Genomic DNA, 13,641 nt, shown 5'->3' on the forward strand with positions numbered 1-13,641 from the left:
TGGTAATGATGATGATGATGGTGATGGTGATGATGGTGATGATGGTGGTGCTGCTGATGGTGATGACGGTGATGGTGATGATGACGGTGGTGATGGTGATGATGGTGATGATGATGATGGTGCTGCTGATGGTGATGGTGATGATGATGGGAGTGCTGATTATGGTGATTGTGGATGATGATGGTGATGATGAAGTGATGATGGCAATGGTGATGGCGATGTTGGTAGTGGCAATGATAATGATGACGGTTGTAGCTAATATCTATGAAGCACTTACTTTGTGTTGGGCCCCATTCTAAGCACTTTGAAGGTAATCACTCATTCAGTCCTCATAGCGACCTGTATTTGCTCCCAATTAGAAATGAAGAAACTGAGACATGGAGCTCCAACAGCGTGCCACATTTGCACACTGGTGAGTAGCAGAGCAGGCATTCTCGCCAAGGCTGTCTAGCTCCAATCCTTGGTTCAAATGGTGTGCTACATTCCATCTCATAATCTGAATATACACTAACAAGTGACAGGAGAAAAAATAAACTTAAAACACCCTGATAGAAAAAAACATAGGGAAGGAGTGTTTTCACATTGACCTTGGCAATGATTTTTTGGAAAGGACGTCAAAAGCATAGACAACAAAAGAACAAAATTGATAAGTGGGACCACATCAAACTGAAAAGTTTCTGCACAACAAAAGAAACAGTCAATAAAACAGAAAGGCGACCTAGAAAATGGGAGACAATATTTGCAAACCGGATATTGGATAAGGGCTTATTATCCAAAATACATAAGGAACTCATACAACCCAACAGCAAAAAACTGTATGATCCAATTTTTAAAAAGGGCAGAGGATCTTAATAGACATTTTTCCAAAGAAGACATCCAAATGGCTAATAGGTACATAAACAGGTGCTCAACATCAGTAGTTATCAGGGAAACACAAATCAAAACCACAAGGAGATATCATCTTATAACTGTCAGAATGGCTGTCATCAAGAAGACAAAAGATATAGGCACCTGGGTGGCCCAGTCAGTTAAGTGTCTGGCTCTTGATGCCAGCTCAGGTCAAGATCTCACAGTTGGTGACTTCAAGCCCCGCATTGGGCCCTGCACTGAGAGTGCAGAGCCTGCTTGGGATTCTCTCTCTCTCTTCCTCTCTTTGACCCTCCCTGACTCATGCTCTCTCTCAAAAATAAAGTAAATAAACATTATACACACACACACACACACACACACACAGATAATATAACAAATGTTGGAGAAGATGTGTCGAAAAGGGAACACTTGTGCACTTTTGATGGAAATATAAATCAGTTCAGATACTATGGAAAACAGTATGGAGGTTCCTCTAAAACTTAAAAATAGACTACATGATCTAGCAATTTCGCTTCTGGGTATATATCCCGAGGAAATTAATACAGGACACTGAAGACACCTGTTCTCCCATATTAACTGCAATACTATTCACAGCAGCCATGACACGGGAACAGCCCAAGTGTCCATCATGGATGAATGGGTAAATTCATATACAATGTGGTGTATATATGCAATGGAATATTGTTCAGCCATGAGAAAAGGAAATCCTGCCGTTTTGAGCAACGTGGATGGAACGTGAGGACACCATGCTGAGTGAGATAAGTTAGACGAAGAAAGACAAATATTGTATGGAATCACTTAGACGTGAAATCCATAAAACTGGACTCGTAACTCATAGAAACAGATTGCAGAGTGGGGGTTATCAGGGAGTGGTAGGCGGAGAAATCGGAGATGTTTAAGGGTACAGCTTGGAACAAGAAGATGGACACAGACATCCAATGTACAGCCTAATGATCACTGTCAAAAATACTGTATCATAAACTTCAAAGTTGCTAAGAGACTAGACCTTAATTGTAATTGTTCTCACCACAAAAAAAGAGATGATAATTACGTGATGTGATAGGGATGTTAGCTCACACCGTGGCGGTAATTGTACTGTGATATATAAACATATCCAGTCAACACACGATACACCTTAAACTTACACAATGTTATGTGTCCGTTATATCTCAATGTAAAAAAATCACGATAAAAGGTACAAGGATGAAACAATGGCTGGTCCTGAGAGGAACTTTTCCAACTGGTGAAGACAGGGTCTGGACTTGGAGAGCACACACCTGGCAGTAAGGACCTGGGGTCCGTGATGTCTGCCTCTCAAAGAACACCGTGGGCTAAACAGGGCAGGACTGGCAAGTGCTGCTGGATGGAAAGGAGGCTGTTTCATCCTGCTGCTCCCGCGAGTGGCTTTCCTGATAAAGCCCAAGCTGACTCGTTTTTCCCACGAGGCCCTGCTCCCAGATCAGTGTTGCTCTGCTTTAGGGTTAGGCAGAGACCACACAGGCTCTGTGGCTTCACAGGCAGTAGGCATCCTGGAGGTCCAGGGTAGTGGCTGTCTGCTCCCTGCACCTCTGGGGGTCCAGTCCCTTTGCCCCTAAAGAGATTACAGAGCTCACGCCATAGCCCAGGGGATGAGCCGGACCGTCTAAGAGTGGAATGGCAGGTGAAGCCACTGGGAGGAACAGGAGAAAAGGAGGGAGCGTCCATAACAATGGCAGCCATCCTGCCTGGTCACAGTGCTGACCAAGGCCGACAGAACAAAGCGGGGTGTTTGCCTGGGCAGTTCTCCAGGTGACACAGTGGTGCCCACGTGGCTTGACCCAGAGGAAGCACTGGTGTGTGCACATGATGTGCATGTGTCTCCTGACCTAGCCCACACACGAGTGGCTCCCCAAATGGGGCCCTGCTCGAGCTTTACAGGGCCTCCAGCTTTGGAAAAGGTCAGCAAATTTTATTTTAATATCCTGCGGAACCTGGAGTTTGAGGGATGGGATATGGGATTTGCTGGTTAAAGAATTCCCTTTGAAATCATGGTCATCATACTATTGAAAGTTTTACAGGCTTTTATGGTGGTTTAAACAAGGTAAAGTAACATGTGGTTAATGAACACATTTCAGAAGGACAAAAATGGAAGAAGACAAGAAGGTAGGAGACGAGAAAAGAACAAAAGAGAGAGAGAAACAATGGAAAGAGAAACGCAAAACTAGCAGCATGCAGCTAGAAGGGCTCCCGGCATTTGGGTGTTTTCCCTACCCGTCTGGATTTTGTTTGGTTTGGTCTAATAACCGTGGGATATACGACTTTGCAACAGGTTTCTTTCATTAACCTATTGCAAGCATTTTCTAAGATGTTATATGCTCCATAAATATTATTTTAGTACATGCTATCTTTTTATTATTTTGCACGTAATTGCATATTAACTCTAGAGAAAATAGGAAAATGTTTAGCAGAAGGGAAAAATACAATTGAATTATAATCCTAACACTTAAAAGTCAATGCTATTATCGGTTTTGCATGTTTCATTTAGCATGGGATGGAGGGAAGGCTAATGCACACATGCACACACACACACACACACACACGTGCGCACATCCACAGATATAGATATGGTTTTACCATTGTGTATTTGCTGTATGGCAAAATGAAACCATAAGTCATATGCTATGTTCATCCTATTAAAATGCCATTAAATGTTGATTTTCACTTAATGGCTAAGTTCACTTCCATTTCTATAAGGGAAAGACAAAAAATAAATGAGGAATTAGGGAGTGGTTCATTTGCTCTATCTATCTATCTATCTATCCATCCATTGATCTGTATTATCTATCTATCTATCTATCTATCTATCTATCTATCCACTATCTATCTATCCTCTGTCTATTCATTTATCTGTCATCTATATGTCTATTTCTATCATCGCTCTTTCTATATATCATCTATTTAAATTTGTTCAGGCTCCAGGGTTTATTTTAAATATCGATTATATTCCATCTCATGCTGGAGGTAAAGACAGATAAAAGCCCCACCTGTGTAGAAGTCCTTACACATGTGGCATGTTGGCTCTTTGCTCCCTGGGTGTCCCCAGCCTACGCCCCCCTGGGAGGCAAAAGTGAAATCTGAGGTCAGCATAGGTGAGGACCCTCCCCTGGATCACATGGCCAGGCAGTGGCCGAGCTAGAGTTGATTTCTTTTAAAAAGGTCCATTTTGCTTCCTGCTTTCCCCGTGAGCCCACTCTGCTTTTCCGTGTATTCTTCTACTCATCCAGTTTGCTCACTGAAGGAAAGGTGTTCGGAGGGTCCGTCCTATGTCCCACATTCAGAAGATGCCACAACAGGTACCTGAACTTCAAGCTTCGCCTACAAGTTATTTTTATCTCATCTTTCGATGGATAAATACTTGACACCGGAATTTACAATGTAAATAGCTGACACAGTGTTAGGATCTAGAATGCAGAGGAAACAAGCAGATCAGCAAGCAAAAGGGAGGAAGACCAATAAAGAAGCAGACAAACGTTGGGGAAGACTCTTCAGCGAAGCCTGCGTCCTAGCTAACAAGGGCTGCACGCACGTGACTCACGGAAGGAACGTCAGGGCAGCACAAGGTCCCGCGTAGACCCAGCGGGCAGGAATGAGAAGTCGTGTGACCAGGGCTTATGGGGAAGAGCTCTTTCAGCTGCGCGGGGGTGAAGCTGGTTGTCCCTTTTGTGGACACCAACTGAGGCACAGCCACAGTCGGGGACACTGAGGGTGTCCCTTCCTTCGCCCAGTCTTGCACTGCTATGTCTGCTTTCACAGACGACAACAAACAGCCCCAGGGATGTCACTCGCAGTGAGTGTGGGGACAGGTTCAGGCTGTCTCGGTGGCCGTCGGGAGAGGACGGACAGATGCTCCGTGCCAGGGAGAAGGAATGCTTGTGGAGCGAGGGTCAAAGACGCACTCGCGAGCACAGGGGAAGCAGAGGGAAGTGCATGGTGGAGTGTGTCCGATGGCATCTGAACACACGAGCGACGGGGCCCCTTGGGAGGGAATCTGGGATTGAGGGCAGAAGATAAAGGAGTAAAGGCGGAAGCTGGTCCTTGCGTGACGGCACCGCTGTGTCACACGCGGAGGAGTGTCATCAATCCCATCCTGCGTATCTAAGGATCAGCCGAGGGGATCAATATTGGATGTGCATCTGTCGCCTCTGGCTGCGGCAGCCCACGTGCTCGGGTGACGAGGTGGGGTGTCCCGGCCCGTCACCTGCTCCTGGGTGATGAATTCTGCTCAGTTGACATCCTTCTGCCTCTCTCAACAATCGCGCTTGACGTTTCCACTTACCCTGTCACGTTTCCCAAAGAACAAGAAAGAGTAGTAAATGCCAGACGAAATTGCAAGTAGCCCCTCAACTTCTGTCGGGGTGCTCGCTGCAAAGACTCTGAGGCATCCGTCTGAAAAGAGCTCCAGGAGCTAATGACTATGATTGGATCCTGCCTTTGCAGGGCCTCGTTATTGGAAGGATTCATCATGCACGGAAATTATTCGGGCTTCCGCTGGAGGCCAAATGCTCGGTGCTCGGCGAGAAGCACACGGACGCCATTTCTACTCACTTACCCAGAAAATAAATGGCCGCATTACGGGGGCCGATGCAATGTGTCTGCTGCCTTCCATCTGGTTTTTAAATCACTCAAAGGGAGCTCCAAAGTCATGGTTTTTTTTAAAAATATTTTTTTAAATTTATTTTTGAAGGAGAGAGAGACAGAGCATGAGTGGGGGAGGAGCAGAGAGAGGGGGAGACACAGAATTCGAAGCAGCCTCCAGGCTCGACGTGGGGCTCAAACTCGTGAACTGTGAGATCATGACCTGGGTCAAGACAGACGCTTAACCGACTGAGCCACCCTGGCGCCCCCAAAGACATGTTTTTTAGGCTGCATAAAATACACAGAGCAGAAAAGGGGCTCGGGCTTCACACATCTGTTATTTGATTATTTGTGTTGCTTTTATAAAAGAAAAATCATGAAGTCATTTCCTCGATTCTTTTGACCTCGGGACATTCACTGCAACCCCTTCCATGCGATGTCTTCTTAAATGTCCTCTTGAAACTACCCGATGAGTCACTCGCCACGCAGCTCCGCCGGCCACGGGAACATTTCTGCTCCAAACAGCTCGGGTGGCTGAGGAGGGAACTCATGAGAACAGGCACTGAATCGGTTTTGCGAGGAAAGGGCCGGGGGGTGGTGGTGGGGAGGGGGCCTGGCCAGCAGCACGCAGCCCACAAGTACTCTCTTCTCCGGCCGGGAGTGGACAAGCCACGGCTGAGTCCTTCACTCACGGTCCCCACGCCAGTGCCTTGTGGTCTTCATTCAAGCTCTTTCCTTCACTCCAGCTCTCCGTGACTGCCCCACCGCGGCCCGGCCGACCCACTCATGACTTCCCGAGCTCTTCCGCAAAGACTCTCTGGGTCTCCGCTCTGTGTTTGGGCCAGCTCACGGCTTCGGGGATCCAGCAGCCTTCGTGGGCTCTTCTCTCGTGTTTACCTCTGGGAAGGGTGAGACACAAAGGCGAACCGAGCTAACTGGTGAAGGAGATGATCATCATTAGTAATAATGCCATAGGAGAATGAAGGAGGCTGTGTGACCCGCGGCAGCGGCTGGGAGAAAAGAAGCGAGAAGTCAGTGAAGCGTTTGTGATCAGGTGGTCAGGCACATCCTCTGTTAGTGAGAAACAGCTGAACTAGAGCCTCACAGATGATAGGAACCCACACTTGCCAAAGCAGGGGAGAAAGTGGATTCAGGCAGAGGAAACGGCAAGTGCAAAGGCCCTGAGGTGGAACCAGCTTGTTACGGTCAGGAAACAAGAAGCCCGAAATGGCTGAGGTGTCCTGAGTCCTGAGTCCCCTGCCCTTCCCGGCCGAGGCAACCCCCTGGTGTGGTTTTCCGAGAAGAATAAAAATCGTTACCACTTGCAGAGCCATTGCTGGGTGTCCAACACTGTGCCCTAAACGCAATTTTCGTATTTAATCCTTCCTATCACTATTCTGTCAAAGACGAGCCAAAGCTGGAAAAAGTAAGTAATTGGCCCAACGTCACGCAGCTAGTAGGGGCTAGAGCCTGGATTTGAAGTTGAAGGCCCGACTCCTACACAACACACTGGAAAGCATCCTGGCATCTGAGAGTGAGGAGAAGGCCAGGCAGTCAGGGAGGGGAGGCCGGGAAGCAGCCAGGGCCAGTGGGTGGTGGAGAACAGTCTAGAACTTGCTTCTCAGAATCTGTAGTCAGCTAGCTTGAACTTGGCTCCTGGTCCCGAGGGTCTATGTCCTGTGTGAAGGTAACACGGGGGAAATGCTGGGTCTCTGGGCCCTCGGGACAAAGCCCGCTATCTTTCATCCCCGTGGCAGACAAGGCTGTTGTGGGGAGCAGGGCTGCTTCTTCCCCGGGCCCCGGGAGGCCACCCACAAGTCACTCAACCACCGACGACCCACGGACTTCTCTACCCTTCTTCCTCTCTACTCCACCCCCCTCCCTGCCTGTCTCCCCTCCCCTCCTCTCTCCCCAGAAGCAGGGGTGAGCAGGAAGAATTGGTGTCCAGGCTCCCTCGAAGGCCACTGGACACACCTGGATGCATCTGGACGCACCTGGATGTGTGTGACTGGTTCCCGCACAACGTGCCTTCTGCAGACGCACCATGGGTGGGGCTCAGCTCTCAGGCTACGGTGGTCCAACCTGGACCCTGCAACAGGTGTCGTCCCGATAAGGAACAATCTTGGACTCCTGAGTTACCTTACCTGCGGGGTAAGAAGTAACTTTCATGGGGTTAAGACACTGAGATTTACTAGGGAACACAGTCGGCCTTCAGTAGGACTACTCATTCTTTGATGCTCCTTTGTGCTGCTTTCTAACTTGGTTTTCCTTCACACGTACTCTTTTGTTAACTTCATTCCTTGGTATCTGTTGTTGCCGTGTTTCACAGGTGCTTTGTTAGAAAACCCTTGATTACCAGAACTTTCTGAGGCTTGGAAAATGAGCCTCCTTCTTCTTCATTCTTCCGGCATCAGCCAGCACCGTCCCAGACACTCTTCCTCCTTGGAAACCCCCGTGTGTTTCAGTGTTACCACGTGCGATAGCATTCTTCCAATTAGGACTGAAGAAAACAAAAACATTTGCTCCAACTTTAATTAAATTTGAATTAAATGAGTTTGTTTTATGCTGAACTGTTCATTTCTGCAAAGGGTGGGGGAGTTTCTGATATACCGAACTAATGAGCACCCAGGGAGTCAGCAGGGAGGATCCTCTGATGATGCGGGGTCGTTTCCACAGCCATAAATACGTCTTCTGGCCAAAGAAGTAACTGATAGTTCTCGGGGGACCCCCGGTATGCCTCAGGTAGGAAACACGCTTCCGTCAGCAAAATCGACCAACCTCAGAAGATCTATCATTTTCCTCATTCTCCAGCTCAGCCCCCAGAAGAGACCGTGCAATTTACACCCGCTCAAACGCTGGGGCCCACAGGGGCCTATCGAGAGAAAGGGAAGCTTGCTGAAAGAACACGAGGGCTCGTAGGAAGCGATTCGTGTGTGCTGGCTTCGCGGGCGTGGTCTCCACGTGGTCTCTGAGCCCAGGACTTCGGGGCGCACTTGTCTTCCCATGAATCTCTGCAGAACCCACACGGGGGCAGAGGGAGACCCAGCATGCTTACTCCAGAGACCTGCAGCTCCTTGTTTTGAGTTCTCTTCGGTCTTTGGCAAAGTGTCCCCTCTGGCTTCCCTCCCTCTCTTTTCCCTGCCCCCTGTAGTGGGTTGAATGTCAGCCCGCAAATACGTATGCCCACGTCCTAAGCCCTGGAGCCTGTGAACATCTATTCCTATGGCAAAAGAGTCAAGGGTGTAGAGAGGAGGAGATTGTCCTGGATCATCTGGGGGGACCCTGGATGCAATCCTATGTGCCCTTATAAGCCAGACACACAGAGGAGAAGACAGAGGTAGAGGGTGGAGGTGGAGCGAGCCCAAACCAGAGAACACCCGCAACCACTAGAGGCTGGAAGAGGCAGGAGGGACCCTCCTCCAGCACCTGCAGAGGGAGCGTGGCCCTGCTCCCATCTTGGTTTCAGACTTCTGGCCTGTGAGAGAAGAAATTTCTGCTGTTTTAAGCCACCCCTGGTGTGTAGCCCCCAAAATGAATGCATTCCCTCCCGCCCCCCAAACATACAGGAAGTTGCAATCCTTCAATCAATAAGTGTATCGATGCCACTGCTCTCCTCGGGCCTGGCACCGTGCTGAGTGCCACCCTCAGAGCTTCCTGATTGCAGGGAACCCTCTCAGTGCAAAACCGCGGGCTCTCCCACTGCACAGCCGAGGAACGGAACTCAGAAGGGCGGGAGAACGGCCTCATGGCCACCCAACAGAACCAGCGTTCACCGCGAAGTTGGCCTCTCCCCCAAACCCCATCTTAACCTCTGCCCTGCAGCTCTGTGCCCACGCCAGGCTCCAGTGGATCTCCAGGTTGGGGTTAGGAGACCCCGTGCCCCAGCTGGAGCGGGATCTGGGAACCCCTTGGGCTGGGCCTTTCGTCTCTGGTGTGCACCCTCCCTGGTTCAAAGGACTAATGTGGAGCCCAAGGAGCCGAGAACACTCTAGAAACGTCTACTGCGGACATGGTAGACGAGGATGGTAAAGGTGGTCTGTATCTATCAACTTTTCCTCCCTCCTCTTCTTTATCCAGTGTCTTCTGTCTCTCAGATTTTTTCCTGCCTGGCAAAGAGTCATATTAGAGGAGAAGACTCAGTAATTGTTTCACTAACATTGGGGATAGCGTCAGGGTAAAACTCAAGGGGGTCTTAGAGCTCAACAGTCCAGTCCCTTCTGTGTGCTGGAGTCCCAGGACCTGGTGAAGAAAGGAACCATGGGCATCACAGCGGTAAGGCATGGGCTCTGGCTGAAGGTCCCCACTGCATCCTATTCCTTGGCTGGGGGAACCTCGTGCAGCCTCAACAAAATGGGAACAACAATAGAAGACAGGTGCATCTCATGACAAAATTTGTGAAAATTTTTGACTACAGTGGGTAGTCAAGAAACATTGGTTTCTTTTCTCCTGTTGGCTTCCAAAGAATCTAATTACTGTCATTTACATTTTGCATTGAATGTTAAGGGATCTGTATCCATTACAAAGCAACTAGCTCTGAATCCTGAAATCGGGCATGGGTGATGGGGAAAACCTCATGGGAACAGAGATCCAATAATCCCCAGATCCTTGAGTCTCCTCCAGTTGGCATGGCAACCGAGAGTCCCATGGTCCTCTCCACAGATGCACGAGCAAACTTTGGTGAGTATGTAAAATTAACCAGAAGCACCTTTTTGGAGCAATATCCATTGAGCAATATTGAGCTGAAGGGTCGGGTTATATGTGCATAGTGATGCTCAAATTGCTGTGAGCAAAAGGTAATCAATGGCAAGAGAACCGTTAAGCAGGCACCAAAGAAAGATGGAATGTGGAAAACTGCCTGATGAGTATGTAAAAGTGCACAGTCAGGCAAGTTACTAATTCTGTTAAAACAGCAAAATGCCAAAGGGCTCTCAGTCCAATGCTCGGTGCTGGTGTAGACTGTGTGCGGCATTGTTATATTGTGGCGAGGATCCCAGTTAGCGCTTCTTGACTACTTTAGTGGGGTTTTAAGATTTCAATTTCTTCAACTGAAGATACCAAAAGCTTCTAGCCCTCAAGAATTATTCCTGAGAGGAAACTCTTTGAAAACCTTTAACTCAGATTTTGTATCATCTCAGCTGAAGGAGGATCTTCTGTGGCCATGGGCTGGCGGGAGATCTGAAAGTGCTCAGATGTGCTGTTTGCGATGGGGATAGGGGCGGGGGGGGGGGGGTTGATCCACTGAGAAATGCCTAATCTGCTGTTTGAATTAAATGTTTATTTGTTCGTTCAAAGAAAGGTCAGAATAAGTCTTGGCATGGGATGCGGGCTGAAGCTGAGGGTTCATAAATGGGAGACAAGAAGATCACACTTAGGGAGCCCCAGCAAACAACAGAGTTAGAAGGAATTTGACATGTAGGCTCAGAGCATACCCCACATAATGATGAATATAATTGCCTTAAGATTTTTGTGTCAGACCAGTCTATTTTTCCAGGTTGAATCTCATGGCCTTGAAGGGGGTCTTCTCAGCTACTCAGAGTGGCTGACTGCAATTTGCAATGGAGGGCGGATAATTTAAATATCATAAAAAGAAGATGACATTCTAAAGGACCTAGAGAAGTATCCCAAGCAAGAACGGTAGCACTGAGCCCTGAGAACATGCTATCTCCGTTTGCTGCTGGGGCTATCACTGAACACTGATGATAATTGTAGACGATGATGATGGTGATGATGGTGATGGTGATGATGGGGGTGATGACGGTGATAGTGGTGATGAAGCTGTTGATGACAATGATGGTGTTGACGATAAAGATGATGGCAATGATGTTGTAATGATGCTGACGAAGATATGAAGCTAAAGTCCATGAGAACCTGTCTATAGAATGGGTTTTGGCAAACGATGGCCGGTGGGCCAAATCTGGCTCCCTTCTCGTTTTGCAAATAAAGTTTTATTGGCACACAGTCATGCCCGTGTTTTTTTTAACGCATTGTTTTTCTCTGCCTTCACACTGCAACAGCCAAGTAATTGCAATAGAGACTGTATGCCTTGCAAAGCCTAAAATATTTACTATTTGACTCTTCGCAAAAGGAGTAAGGCAACTTCTGTTGCAGAGGAAGAAAGGTTAACTCCACGTATTCACTGGTCCCCTGTTCCTCAACTCAGCACACTTGTAAGCCACTTAAGGGACTCCTTACGATCAGGCTCCTAGACAGGTGGTCTGTAGGCAAGTCATGGATAAACACTTCACGGGGTCCATATACAGGTCTTATGAAACCAGACATGGTTTTAAGACAGCTTTACGCATCTCTAAGCCTCTAGTCTATTAAGTGAGGATTATATTTGATCTGGAGGTGTTGGGAAGTACACTGATAAAAAGTGTAAAGATTCAACATTACATACATTTGAGCAGAATTAAGCCAGTTCAATCCTCCCTAACAAATAAACATCTTCAAGCTTCTTGCACAGACCACGATATGGCCTTTTAAGTTTGTCACTTGGTAAGTAGGCCCACTGGAGAAAATTTTGCTCTGCTTTAAGTGATTTATTGCCGTGATTTTGGGGAGAGCTTCAGTGCTCACCATTGTCTCAGGCAGCTAATGCACTGATTCTGAAACTCATTCTAAGAACTACTATTTTCAGTTTGTGGGGTATTTTTTTCTGGGATTTTTCTAAGAAGATAAAGCTAAATTAAATTCTTCTTCATGCCATCCAACATGAATTATGGTCTCAGTCCAATTTCGCAACTTGCCTAATTTATCACCATTAAAAATGGTCTTAAAGGGCTTAATTTAGGTAATAGTTTCCTTTGCTTCAGAATCTGCTCCCTCAGGATTTGAACTTCTTCCCATGCCACAGAAAGACAGAGGCTCCCCCTTAAACAGATATCGCTGATCCCCAAATAATGCCCCTGATGTCTGAGCTGACTTTTCATGAGATGAGGCAGATACATGGAGCGAACACCAGCCACCTGTGACGGCTTCAGATCCGCATGTTAAATGAGAGAGGGGAGGTGTTAGGCAGAGATCCCTCACCATTCTCTGGGAAAGAGGAAGCTGGGCCAAGAAGGCTACACTCTCTCCACTTTTCCAGGCTTCTCTTACCACTACCTCCACAGGCAAAGGGGAAAGATCATTCTTGGAGTAGTCGGCAGTAAACGCAGAGACACTGAGACACGCGTGTTTCGATGCTTCTATCTGAGCTGACAGGTGTTAAAAAATGGCAGACATGCTTGTGGAAAACATACCTCGATCGGATAAGCAGGTTTGTGGAAAACAACTTCAGTACTGGAGAAGACAGACACAATGTGACCTGCGAGGAACGGGGCTCCCAGAATGCTTGCTTGCTCTGTCTTCTGCTAAAATGCCCATCAGGGTGTCTTGTTGCCTTCAGTCTTTCTAGTAAGATTGGGAGATTTATTTTCACTTAAAATAAATGCTACTTCTGTGTAAAACCTAGGTGTTTATTGTCACGAGTGTGTGTTTACTCAGAGAATATAGAAAGTTATAAAAAAGAAAGTAGATAGGTCCCCAAACCCTGAAACCTAGCTATCACCATGTAAACCCTTCCTTTTTTCATACCCTTTTTCCTGTTTTCTGTGTACAAATAGATACCTACATAGGGACGCGCACAGATCACAAAATTGGATTTTGTGCTGTGCTTCTCAGCAATTTACTTTTTATCTGAACAACATCCCATGAAAATAGTCTCTAATCACTAAGTATAGACCTTCATGACCCTTCCTGAATGATAACATGATGTGACATTGTATGAACAAAGTCTAATTTATATTAATCAATTGCTTATTTGGGAAGCTTAAGAGGTTCCCAAGTTTTTTTGTTTTTGTAAGTAAAGCGCCGATGAGCCACCTGACACGCGCACTTGGAACCTTTGTCCCATCCTGTCCTTAGGACAAACATGTGTCAGCGGAAGGCTGCCTCCAGGGCCCCCCCTTCCAGCCCCACCACCAGGTGCAGGCTGCTTCTGTACAGTGAGGGAGGACACCACGCTGGTCAGTCCCCGTCCTGCCTGGCTGGCCCGTGTCTTCAGCACATCCCTTCAATTCAAGGCACGGTAAGGGGGCTCCGGCTCTTCCTCAGTTTACCTCCTGTGATGTTCCTCTACCTGTTGAAGCCTCTCCTTCCACTTGATCCTGTCTGCAG

Source organism: Herpailurus yagouaroundi, unplaced genomic scaffold (assembly GCF_014898765.1).
Source record: "Herpailurus yagouaroundi ecotype Mexico unplaced genomic scaffold, PumYag 246, whole genome shotgun sequence".
In the NCBI taxonomy this organism is placed as follows: Eukaryota; Metazoa; Chordata; class Mammalia; order Carnivora; family Felidae; genus Herpailurus; species Herpailurus yagouaroundi.